Here is a 12257-nt window from a genome sequence, read left to right as displayed (position 1 = left end):
ATGAGTAAACACGTTCTAGATTCAACGACCGAAATTCCAGAAGGCTACGAAGGATTTTTGAAAATGTACAGTATCGCTAAAACATGCGTCATTCGGAAATTGAGTTAAAAAAATTGATGGCGTTTAATTCCATCTTTGACATGTTGAATGGCGTGATCGGGAAAGTCATTCACGATAAATATATTGCTCCATATTTAACGAAACTTGTTACCGATCACGATTTGAATCGGGCTTTTGCCGTATTCCAAGAAACTCTGCAAGCAGACGATACGAACGTATCCACGGAACTCCATTGCGTTTCGTTTTTGATTCAAGACGAATTGTCAAAGAAGGAACCTCTCAAAGTCCCCAATCCTTTGTATAATCGTTTCACGCAGCAAATGTATGCCGTCAGTAAATACGTGACAAGTATATTAATGGCGATCGCAGCGAATCATGCAACTGCATCTACGCCTGACTTTGAAATGATCGGAACACCTAGAAAAGGAGAAAAATAACGAATGAAAAAAAAAAGCTTAGAAATACGAAAGTCCATTAGTAACAAAACATGACAATGTCAGTTGGAAAAATTTTCTAAGAGCTGAAAAAAAAAAAAAAAAAAAAAAAAAAAAAACTTTTTGTTAATTTTTATTATGTCTTTAGACATGATAAAAATTAACTCTACCCCCTTTTTCTTTTTTGTTGTGAATGATGTCTCACACTTTCTAAAACTAGATTTCTAAGCAAAAGAATGAGTCATATCGTTCTTGGAAATTTATTTTAGAAACATGTTGACACCTGATTCAAACCAAAATAAGGGGTGAGGGGTAGTAAAGTTAATTTTTATCATGTCTAAAGACATGATAAAAATTAACAAAAAGGGTTTTTTTTTTTTTTTCTTTTTTTTTAATAGTCAATTCGATGTGGACAAGAAGTTACCCTTTTTTAACCAGAATAAACTTTCACGTAACTATTTAAATCGTCAGTCAGTGCTGTGGACTGGATCCAAGCTTATACTCCATCATAGGAAAAAAACCTTCTTATTTGGGTCCATATTCTTAAAAGAATTTCTTTTTTTGAATGTCTATTCTCCATTCGATAAACCACGCAACCAACACCAGAAACACGATCCATCGAAACTGAAATATATAGAAGAGTTTAGGAAAGAAATGAAATCCATGAAATATAGTTTCGGCCGCTTCATGATACCGTAAACGCGGATCAAGGTTGACGAGCTGTTTAACCGGTTCAGGAGCGATTAATAATTGTCTGTCTTGATTCACCAGAATCACGGAATGAGCCCAATCCACCTCATTTAAAGAATCCACGTTGGATTTTTCTGCCGAGGGGTAATTGGGATAAACATGTTCCGTTACATATCGTAAATGCGCGTCTAAGAGTTGAGCTGTAAAAATAATATTTTTGGGATACGTCAATAACAATTGACTTCTTAGAAATTCTTCCTGATAAGGAATCCAAGCTGATGAACGATCAAGAATCGTTTCCATCATGATATTATTTCATCTACTCTGTTTTTTCCTTCTTTACCTATTCCAATGCTTCATATACCGAAATTTACTCGTCTATTATTCGGGACAATCGATCCCTTTACATTTCAATCTTCTTCAATGGTATCGACAAGTCCATCAAGAAATCACATAATAAAGGAATCATTAGTGGATAAAACAATGTTTGGTTTTAATCTTCGTTCGACTCTCGCCATAACCATTTTAATATGTCTGGTGACAACACTGGTCATCATGGCCCTCATCGTATATCGTCTCTCCTACGGCAGTGTGGCTTTCGTTTACGATGCTGCTGATCCAAATAAAGTCACGACCAAAGGAACGACAGCGAGCGATTTCTGGACCAACAATAAAATGTTGCTCATTGCTCCAACGGTTGTCAATGTGATCAATATACTAATGGTCGGTTTATTACTTTACGTGTAACCGAAAAGAGAATAAAGACTAGATTCAAAAATACATCACGATGGATATATCATGGTAATTATCTTATTAGGAATTGTATTTGTCTCGTTAGTCAATTTCGGCTACCTGGCAACAGCTATTTACAGTGATGCGACACCCAAAACAGGAGCCGAACATTTTAATCAACGCAACTGGATGTTTTACGGAAATATAATGTTACATATTATTGCTCTGATGCTAGGTGGAGGCATTTTTATGAAAAAGTAATGATTTAATTAAAAAAAATATGACAAGACCTACCCAAGATGAATCCAAAATCTTTCAGAGAAATACATTCATAGATAACGATGAGTCACTCGTATTCATAAACACGTTCAAGGTGATGGACGGGCGTAACTTCAATCCAAGAAGAAATATACAAACAACTGCTTTTATTGACATCATGCCCACTCAAGAAGGAAGAACAAGAATGATCAGAGTCAGCTAGAAAAATTTACCAAGAGCTCAAAAAAAAAAAAAAAACTTTTTGTTAATTTTTATCATGTCTTCTAGACATGATAAAAATTCACTCTACCCTCCTTTTCATTTTGAATGATGTCAACATGTTTCTAAAAATAGATCTCTAAGAATGAATCATACTTTTCTTGGAAATCTATTTTTAGACACATGTTGACATCATTCAAAACGAAAAGGAGGGTAGAGTTAATTTTTATCATGTCTAGAAGACATGATAAAAATTAACAAAAAGTTTTTTTTTTTTTTTTTTTTTTTTTTTTTTTTTTTTTTTTTTTTTTTTTTACTACTAGAAAATATTTTTCTCAGCTCTCAGAAATTTTCCCAGCCAACTCGATTGACCAGACATCACCATTTTCTTACAATAATGAACTTTCACTTATTTATTTAAACCATCCCAGTTTCACTTCAAATCAGTTTGTGCTTGAATACAAGCTTCTGTTCAGGTATGTTAATAATATATTTTTTGTTTCTTTGGCTTTTCGCGTTTAGTTTATGTGATTCGTCTTTCGCTATAGAGATCCAATATTTTATAATGGCAATTTTGATTTAAGATGGTTACCATTTTCGCCATTTTCCGTAGCGCTTGATATGCTCGAGTGTCCATGTTGCGTCTATCTTCATAAGACATATCTAAATACAGCTCATTGGCGTTCGGTTCAATATTTAGGTGATACACTTCATGATTGCGTTCTTTGTCCATGAGAAACTTGAACACATCAAATTCATTTGGCCGGCGATCTGATTTGAACGGTTTCAGGACTCTCGGACTGTAAAGTCGTTTCCCCTTCGGATCAAAGACGAAACCCGGACAAGGTCCACCTTTTTGAGAACGAACTTCCACCTCGTCCGGTTCGACATCTTCTTCGACCTGTCGGCCATTGTCGGAACGATACTGTAATTTAAACCGTCGCCAATTGTCAATAAACGCGTCGAGAGTATCCTCCGATTCTGGAAAATATTGTCGGTAAAGCGTTTCGGCTTGAGTTTGTTCTTCGGGTAATAAATTGGCATAGTCCACATATTCAGTGAACAATTTCCGGAAAATAGGATCTTTCTCACTTAAATAAGTGGCCATTTCATCCAACGTCATTTCGTATAACTGTTCGACAAAATTCATGATGGAAGTGCTTTTTTCTTCTTATTATTATTATTGAATTTTGAAAGCGGACATTATATCTTCCATTCTCTCACATTGATAGCGGTATTTTAAATATTTGAAAGATGTGATGGCCATGAGCGCTAGAAAAATGACGAGCGTTAAGACCGTGAAATGAAATTTAAAGTGAGTTTCTTCCTCATGCACAATCAACACGCAAATGGAATAGAGTAATCCGCCCGCTAAAGCAAAGATACCGAACGGTTCTAGCTTCGAAATATTCATAGGGATCCTAAAAGCGACTGGGCAACTCTCAAGTTAGTAAATACTTTATTCCAAAATTCTTCGTGAATAGCGAGCGAATTTTCTAAAGAGGCCTGGAACGTTTCGTACTGAGGCAGAGTTTGAGCAAACGATAAAATACAGTCTTTGGGATTCTGCATCGGCGTATGAACTAACCATTCGCGTAACCGGTTCCACGTCTCGGGCCAACATTGAATTTCTTGGTTGAACCGATCGGCAATCGAGGGACCGAACGTTTCATTCAAAAACCAAGAAATGCAAGCTACAGATTGTTTCATAATCGTTTCTGAATTCATGGTTCCTTATTTTTAAATATTTCTTTTTTCATTTATTTCAGAAAAAGAAAAAGAAGAGCAAAGAATGAATCATTTAGACGAATTGTTTCAGTACCTTCTCCAACACAAGAAAACAATTGTGTTTGGGAACCTGAGTCGATTACCTTATGTGATCAACGATTACATTTCCAAACATTTATCCCACCTCACCATTTTTGTCATTTGTCCCTTTTATACGTACCCGTCTTCCTCTCATGTGCGTGTAATTAAACCGGAAGAATTGAGCACGAACACGTGCGATTTATTATTCTACATTGAACCTTTTCCGCATGCCGTTTTACACCACGACATTAAAACGGCTCAACACCTCGTCATTTTAACGAGCCACATGATTTTTATCGATCGATACCATACGTGTTCCTATTTATCCTATTTTCATTTCCCGGGAAGTTTAGAAAGTTATATGGAAAAAACCAAACAGCTGATGGATTTGGAACAGACGTTCCTTTACAAAACGGATCTACCCGAAGTTAAAGAGTCCAAGAAAGCTCTTTCGATCGGTCCTAGTCCTACCCTGGATCGATGGATCAGTCTCGAGAATCCCGATCCGACTCCCTTAGAAAACATGTCATGGATTTTAATCGATCTCACGTCCTTCCGGAATACGTCGTCACTGTTATTTCATTTTTGGACAGCTTTTGATTACATGCTGAATCATATCGATCGCATTGAAGGCTGGCAATTGTGTTTTAAAACGTCCGCGGAAGCTCGTGCTTATAAGAAACTCGTTCAGAAATGGATCGATTATCTCTGTTGTAGGGAATTCCAGCACGGGAACGTGTTACAATTGAATGAAATTCTCTCCCTTACGCCTTTTTATCGAGCAGGGACGGTCGATCTTCCCATTATTTTAGAAAAGAAACGATTCGGACCTTTGGAATATATTCTTTGCACATCGGTTCAAGATGCGTATCGAGCGTCTATGCGATATACCTTAGATCCTGTCGTCGGATCCGTGTTTCGATTGAAATAAAGTCAGAATGAATGATCCTAACGAGGATGATGTTTCGAAGGAAATTCCACCTCTTGGAACACCCGAAGTTATTTATTATGACGATATTCTACCTTCACAAATTCAAAACCAAGTCGACCTTTACAAATTCAAAACCAAGTCGACCTTCCCGACGATTTCGAACTTCAATTTCCTCTCCACATGTATGCCAAATCCGATGTAACCACTAGCCCTTACATTATTCGACCGTCCGTTTCTCCTTCTTCTCGAAGTTCGAGTCCAAGTTCAAGAAGAAGTCCAAGAAAACGCAGTCCGAGTCCAAGAAGGAGCAGAAGTCCAAGTCTAAGCAGGAGCAGAAGTCCAAGTCCAAGAAGAAGAAAAAGTCAGAGAAATCGTAGTCGTAGTTTAGAAATACGTCATTCTAGAAGAAGAAGTCCTGTAAGAAGAAGTCGTTCGGCTTCCTTTTCATCGTCTGCATCTTCTTCTTCTCCTTCCAATATCAATCGTAGAGGAACACAAAGACCCATTCGTAGAAGACCTATGAGAAAACGTCGAGGATACGTTCTTGGATCTCGAACCGTTCGTGTGGGTCCTAATCGATTGCTTCATAAATATGGTAACCATTCCATTACGTTTGTGACCGAAGGTGGGGCCCACATACGAAATAAGAAAATTCCCAATAAAGCTTGTCGATATCTATTAAGTCATTGCTCACGACGGCATCCAACAGCTCGAGATCGATTGCCACGACAAGCTCGTATTGTTTTGAGAAAGAAAAGAGCTTAAACACAACGAGTTGAAAAAGAAACAATATCCAAGCAATTCAACAAAATAATAAAGTTCACTTACCAAAATGTGTATATAATAGACTTTAACTGAAGATCTTTCGAGGCTGGTATCCAAAGCACAAACTGATCTGAAACCGAAACTCGAGTAATTTAAATAGTTAAGTGGAAATCCTTTTTCTGGTTTTATCGATCGAACCAACTGGGAAAAATTTCCAGAGCCGTATTAAAAAAAAAAAAAAAAAAAAAAAAAAAAAAACTTTTTGTTAATTTTTATCATGTCTTCAGACATGATAAAAATTAACTATCCCCCTTTTGTTCAAATGATGTTAATCTGTTGTCTCAATATGTTTCTAAAAATAGAACATGACTCATTTCTTTCTTGGAAATTTATTTTTAGAAATATGTTCGAAAAGATGAGATATCATTCCCAGACAAAAAGAAGAGAGAGTTAATTTTTATCATGTCTAAAGACATGATAAAAATTAACAAAAAGCTTTTTTTTTTTTTTTTTTTTTTTAAAGCTAAATTTTTTCCTACTACCCAACTTTTGCTTCTCCTTTCTACCTCCCCCCTTTCGTTTCACAGTATATAAACAGCTGGAGCTGAGACGATTTTCTCATTTCATACTGAGGACAAGATGGATCAGGAAAACACTGTAACCCTGGAACCTTTGACATTACCCTTGAAGGATCGTCTCAAGTACGTGTTGGATGAAGTCGTGCTGGAAGAATTTAATCAATCTAATTTGTTTACGACTAAAACCACCGTTCAGTTGAGAGTTTTAAAAAGAATAGCTAATATGATGATGTTTCCGTGGACCTTGATTCAAGATTTGAAACCTCTTGTACCCGTCCATCGATACTGTTTAAATACCATTTGGCGTTTATGGATGGATGTGCAACAGCTGTTGGTACAAAATAAAACCATCTCCACGCCAGATGAATGGAATATGATCGAGAAAGTTTTATCTAAAGACTATTCTAGATCGACCGATCTAATAAGACTTTCCAACATCTTATTCAAACGACAGGAAATACCTAAGATAGAAGTGTATAAATTATTTGCCGTAGACGGATTGCTGGGCGAGGATCTGCAAAAGTATGTTTTTAATCTACAGTACGGAGGAGATGAAAAAACACCTTTAAACAAACAAGAAGTTCTAGATTTTAAAGCAGTTCATGCTCGAATCGTCCGTTGTTTATATCACGAAGTTTCCAAACGATCGGAATCTCTTCTCTACGTGGATGTGATTCGACGTACTATAGAAGAAATAATAAACACTACACCTTCTACCAGTGATGAAGTAAGCGAATGGGGTGCATTGTATTTAAAGTATCTTAAAGAGGATCTATTTTCAAATATACTTTACGAAATTAAAGTCTGGAAGACGAAAGAATTGGAACAATACCAGGCGAAAAAGAATCAACAAGAAAATAATTCTCAAAAGAGAAAGAATGTGAGAAAGGATCCTAGAATCAAGAAGAAAAACAGAAATAATATGTCGGACCTTACTTTAGCTTCGAGTGATTATTTCGACCCTTCGATTGTCGATTTGCAACCTGTTCGTTATCCTTCTCCCAAGAGTCCACCTCCATCGGAAAAGGGGGAAGAAGATCCTATTTCTCCCGAGAGTCCACCTCCATCGGAAAGGGGAGGAGAAGATCCTGTAGAAGCTTCCTTCGAAAGACTAGAGTGTGAAGACGAAAATGTAGAAACTACAAGTAGTGAACAAGGCAAAATGAACCCCTAGAGACTCGGAACATTTTTTCCATGGCTCTTTAATGGAATATAAAGAGTGGACAGTCCAATAATACATTGAAGGTATGTGGGAGACTATATATATATTTTTTGGAATAGATTTAAATACTTTAGATGCACAAATATTAGACGAAATGAACTTGTTTTTGTCCTTTCCAAGAAGAACTACTAACCATGATAAAATGTTTTTCGAATAGCATCCTTTCCAAAATATTTTTTCATCAGGTTCCATCCTCAACTGTAAAAACTGATTTTGACAAGATTTTATAGATAAGATAGTTCATTAAAAAAATTTTTGAGAACTGGTTTTTATCGCTATTCCATACGCAACTGTAAAAACTAAAATTTATAGGATTTTATAGTTGAGACAATTTACTTTTTAATTAAAAAAAATTTCTTTTTCGAACTGGTTTTTGTATATGTTCCATACGCAACTGTAAATACTGAATTGAATCTCATTTTATACTTGTTACTATATAAAAAAAAAGAATCCTTTTATTTTTGTTGTTAAAAAAGCAACAACATCGAACATTTTTTCGATATATAGGAACAAAGCCCTCCTCCAAGATGAAATGGGATTCGTTTCAAAATAGAAATGAACATACTGTCACTTCTTACGATCTCGATCACGCTATTCGGTATGCTCAAGAAGCGACTCAACTCTATATTTACGAACAAGCTCTTCAAAGTCGGTACGCTTTTATTTTTAAACATACCACCTTCCAAATAAGAAAAGCCGACTCCAAACGGGATTACTACATACCTAAAACCCTCGATCCGGAACAATGTCACGTCGTCGAAAAATTTGTTTTTACGCAAACGGGATGTGACATGATTGCCTGCTTCCCTTTCCAAGAAAATTTAGAATCGTGTTCCCCGGAAGATGAACCGCGATGGATTCGACTCGGAACGGGTTTCAGTTTAGCTTGCCAACCCGCCTGCGATCGTTTATATTCCAACACGCAGCAGAGTATGGACACGGAATATTGAAATGGAAAATGTGTAGCCGTAAATCTCGCCAAGAAATTATTAGCTCTCTTGCCCGAATAAGTTTTCTTTTAATCGAATCATCCTTCTCTTCCTCGTCATCATGCCGGCCTCAATCTCGTCGAGGGTCATTTACGACTCAACCAGCCTTATTGTGAAGCGTACGGTCTTGATTTCAACGGGTCTGATTGTGTGACGACGACGGGGCAAGATATTGGCGAATTTTTCTTGGGAAGCAGTATCTATCGATCTATTTCCACTCTGAAAAAAAATCATACGTTACCACCATATCCTCCTCATCTTCCCGACTTTGTACAAAATTGGCCCAAGAAACATGTGAAACGGTCCTCGGTTCATGAATTGGCGATTGATGTAGGGATCGATATTGGATTAGAAGCCGCGCAAAAAATCCTTGAAAAACGGATGCCTAAACTCTTAACCAAATTGAGTATGCAGTCTCTTCCCATTCAATCGGCCATCCTTCAAGCCGTCGTTCGGACCCAATTAAGTACGCTCGCAACACTTTCCAGAATCGCCGCGACAGGATTCTCGGTTACTTCCAATGTGCTGACGGGTATAAGTATTCTGTCCGCCGTACTCGATATATTGGATCCGTTTCATTTCAATAAAGTGCTGACCGCTCGAACTCTTTACGATATCGACTGGCGATTAGACGTTCAGTTTTATCAATCGGAAACGGACCATGTTCTAGAAATCACACCCTATCTTCTATGGGACATGTTAGAAGAAGATGCGAGCGATCGATACCTCTTCTTTGCCGAGAAAGTGCAAGAATATTTAGAGGCTATCCATAAAGTGCCCATGACCGATCGACCCCAAACGCGAATGTCATTTCTCCAAAAATCACGAACAGACGAAAGAACCCCGAAAAATTGGATTTATTTCACGATAATTGTTTATTTGTTAATAGGATTCACCTTCCTATTTCAACCCTACATACATTACTTATGCGTGACCATCTTTTTCCTATTTGTGTTTTATTTTTATCGTCATTCTAAATGAAAGCTGAAGATTTTTGGAGGGGGAAAAGAACGAATGACTTGGAGGGAGAGTAACTAACCAGTGAATAAACTAAAAATCAGTTAGTACTTACAAATTATAAGAAGATGTTTCTTCTTTCACAGCACTGAGTGATCTGAAGTGAAACTTGGAGTTTAAATAGATAAGGAAGAATCCCTTCCAGAAACAATTTTAACATGTCTGGTTTTCTGGATCAACTCGGCTGGGAAAAAACTGTAAGAGCTGAGAAAAATTTATAGATAAAAAAAAAAAAACTTTTTGTTAATTTTTATCATGTCTTTAGACATGATAAAAATTAACTACCTCCCCCCTTTTATCTGGGAATGTTGTCTCATACTTTCTAAAAATAGACCATCACTCCTTTCTAAAGAATAGAATTCCAAGAATGAGTCCTGGTTTGTTTTTTCGAATGGGTGAGACATCCTTCCCAGACAAACAGAGGGGACAGTTAATTTTTATCATGTCTATAAGACATAATAAAAATTAACAAAAAGTTTTTTTTTTTTTTTTTTTTCAGCTGTGAAAAATTTTTTCACAGCCGACTCGATGGACAAGATACCATTTTTTAATAATGGACTCTCGTTTATCTATTTAAGCTTTCCAAGTTTCGTTTCAGATGAGTCCGTGCTGCGGATACTGTTTTCCTGAAGATCTTTCAATAATACCACTTTCTCGGATAAAATTCATCACCATTCGCTTTTTTAGCATAATTTAGATAGATATAGAGAAATTCCTCGTTTTTATGATCTTTCGGGTAATACTCATTTCCATTTTCGTCTCGTGCATATCGGATGTAATTCGTCTCTGGCTTTTCCCGAATTCTATCCTGTATATAATATTCTTTTCCAATGCTGGATTTAGGATAAATCTCTCCTCCCCTCGCATTGACAGCATACGTTTTCACATTTACATCCAATGAATTTAACGGGTATTCTCCTCCATTGTTTAATTTAGGATAAAACTCGTCTCCGGAATTGGATTTGGCGTACCGACGAGGAAGCGCTATATATTCATGACCCCGATATTCCACAGCGTAATATTCATTTCCATGCTCGTCTTTGGCAAAAATAGGTCGATTGTCATTATCGAAATAATACAGCTCCTGTTTAGGTTTTTTAGGATCTTTTGGATATCGTTCTTTTCCAAATTCATCTATGGTGTAAACCGAAACCATGTTTTTTTCCTTTACCGATCTTAATATTTACATGAGTCACCTCCGATTATCCAGTTATCTTTTGATACATCTTTCGAATCCAGTCTTCAATCGATTGGCCCGTCGTTTTGAGATGTTCGGAATTATGAACGGTCAAATAAGCCATGTAAGCGGCTAGACCAAACGTGAGGACTAATAAAAATAAAAAGATGAGCCGGTTCGTTAAGAGGGTGACTGCGACTAGGATGATGCTGATATAAACCGTAGAGTAAAACAATATGCCTTGACCTAAATAACGATCCATTTTTTTTCTACTTTATTCCATTTGAATCAATGAGTCGGCCGAGACCGGATAGTCATCGGTCGTGACGGGCTTTTCGGTCATTTCACCTGTGTACAACAACGTCATGTCAGGATCGGGGAGGGCTTTTAATTTTCGGTCTTTCCAGTAAGCTGAACGAGGATGCGTGACGAGAATTCTAAAAAACAATTTCATGTCGCGCTCGGTCCAAATTTCATAGACTGAAGTGAGGAGGGGGAAACCTTCGGGATGCTGCGTCGCATCAAAAACAGCTTCTCGTCCATCTATTTTATATCGCGCTCCATGTTCCGGTATAATACGACTCAGCTCTTGAACTTCAAGTCGAAGGGTTAATCCAGCCGGTAAAATCCCTTCATAGGCTTCTTCTTTGGGTACGCATACGTGATACCCGTACGGAGTGGCTCGAATTCCTTTTGTGGAGGAAGAAGGACAAAAGACAAAAGGTTGACGCCAATTAATAGTGGCGTATAATACGGAATCGGGAATAAATCGTCCCGATCGTATGCGATGGCCTTCACGACACGTTTCGGGAACACTATAAGTCGAAGCCTGTTTCACAAATCGCTGCGACCAAAATTTCAAACCTTGCCGTCGAACGCGTTTCTTTCGAATTTTTCCCTTTTCGAAAAGACACATGTGAGGAGAAGTGGGTAAATAAATAGCCGTTTTCAATAGTTTGAGGAATGGGTACGGCGTGCAGTCGGGATGAGAACAAATATTATAGCCGGGAATATAAACTTCCTCGTTGGTTTCGTCACAAGAGGCACGAGGTTCATGATCAAGAGTCGTTCAGGGCCGAATCCAATTCGCAACGATCGATAAATGATCGAATTTAAACACATCGAGATGCCGATACTGAAACGCCCCGGGGATGCGCGGTCGACATTCATTTCCGTCAAAAAATGTTTGAGGAGGACACGTTTGAATTTCCCTCCGAGCGCAATCAAAATATCGATCGCTCGTATCGCCTATCGCGAGTTTCGACGACTTATCCTCACAAGCCCATTCAACCGTATATTGATCCGACACTCGATAGCCTGGTTCTAGAACCGTACGTTTTCGGGTTGGATCACACGTGTAAGCTACAGCTCGATCC

Source organism: Stegodyphus dumicola, chromosome 11, assembly GCF_044657685.1.
Source record: "Stegodyphus dumicola isolate Sdum_Otavi_A_Nest chromosome 11, ASM4465768v1".
In the NCBI taxonomy this organism is placed as follows: Eukaryota; Metazoa; Arthropoda; class Arachnida; order Araneae; family Eresidae; genus Stegodyphus; species Stegodyphus dumicola.
The sequence above is the reverse complement of the archived record's forward strand: the minus strand, read 5'-3'. Positions refer to the sequence as shown.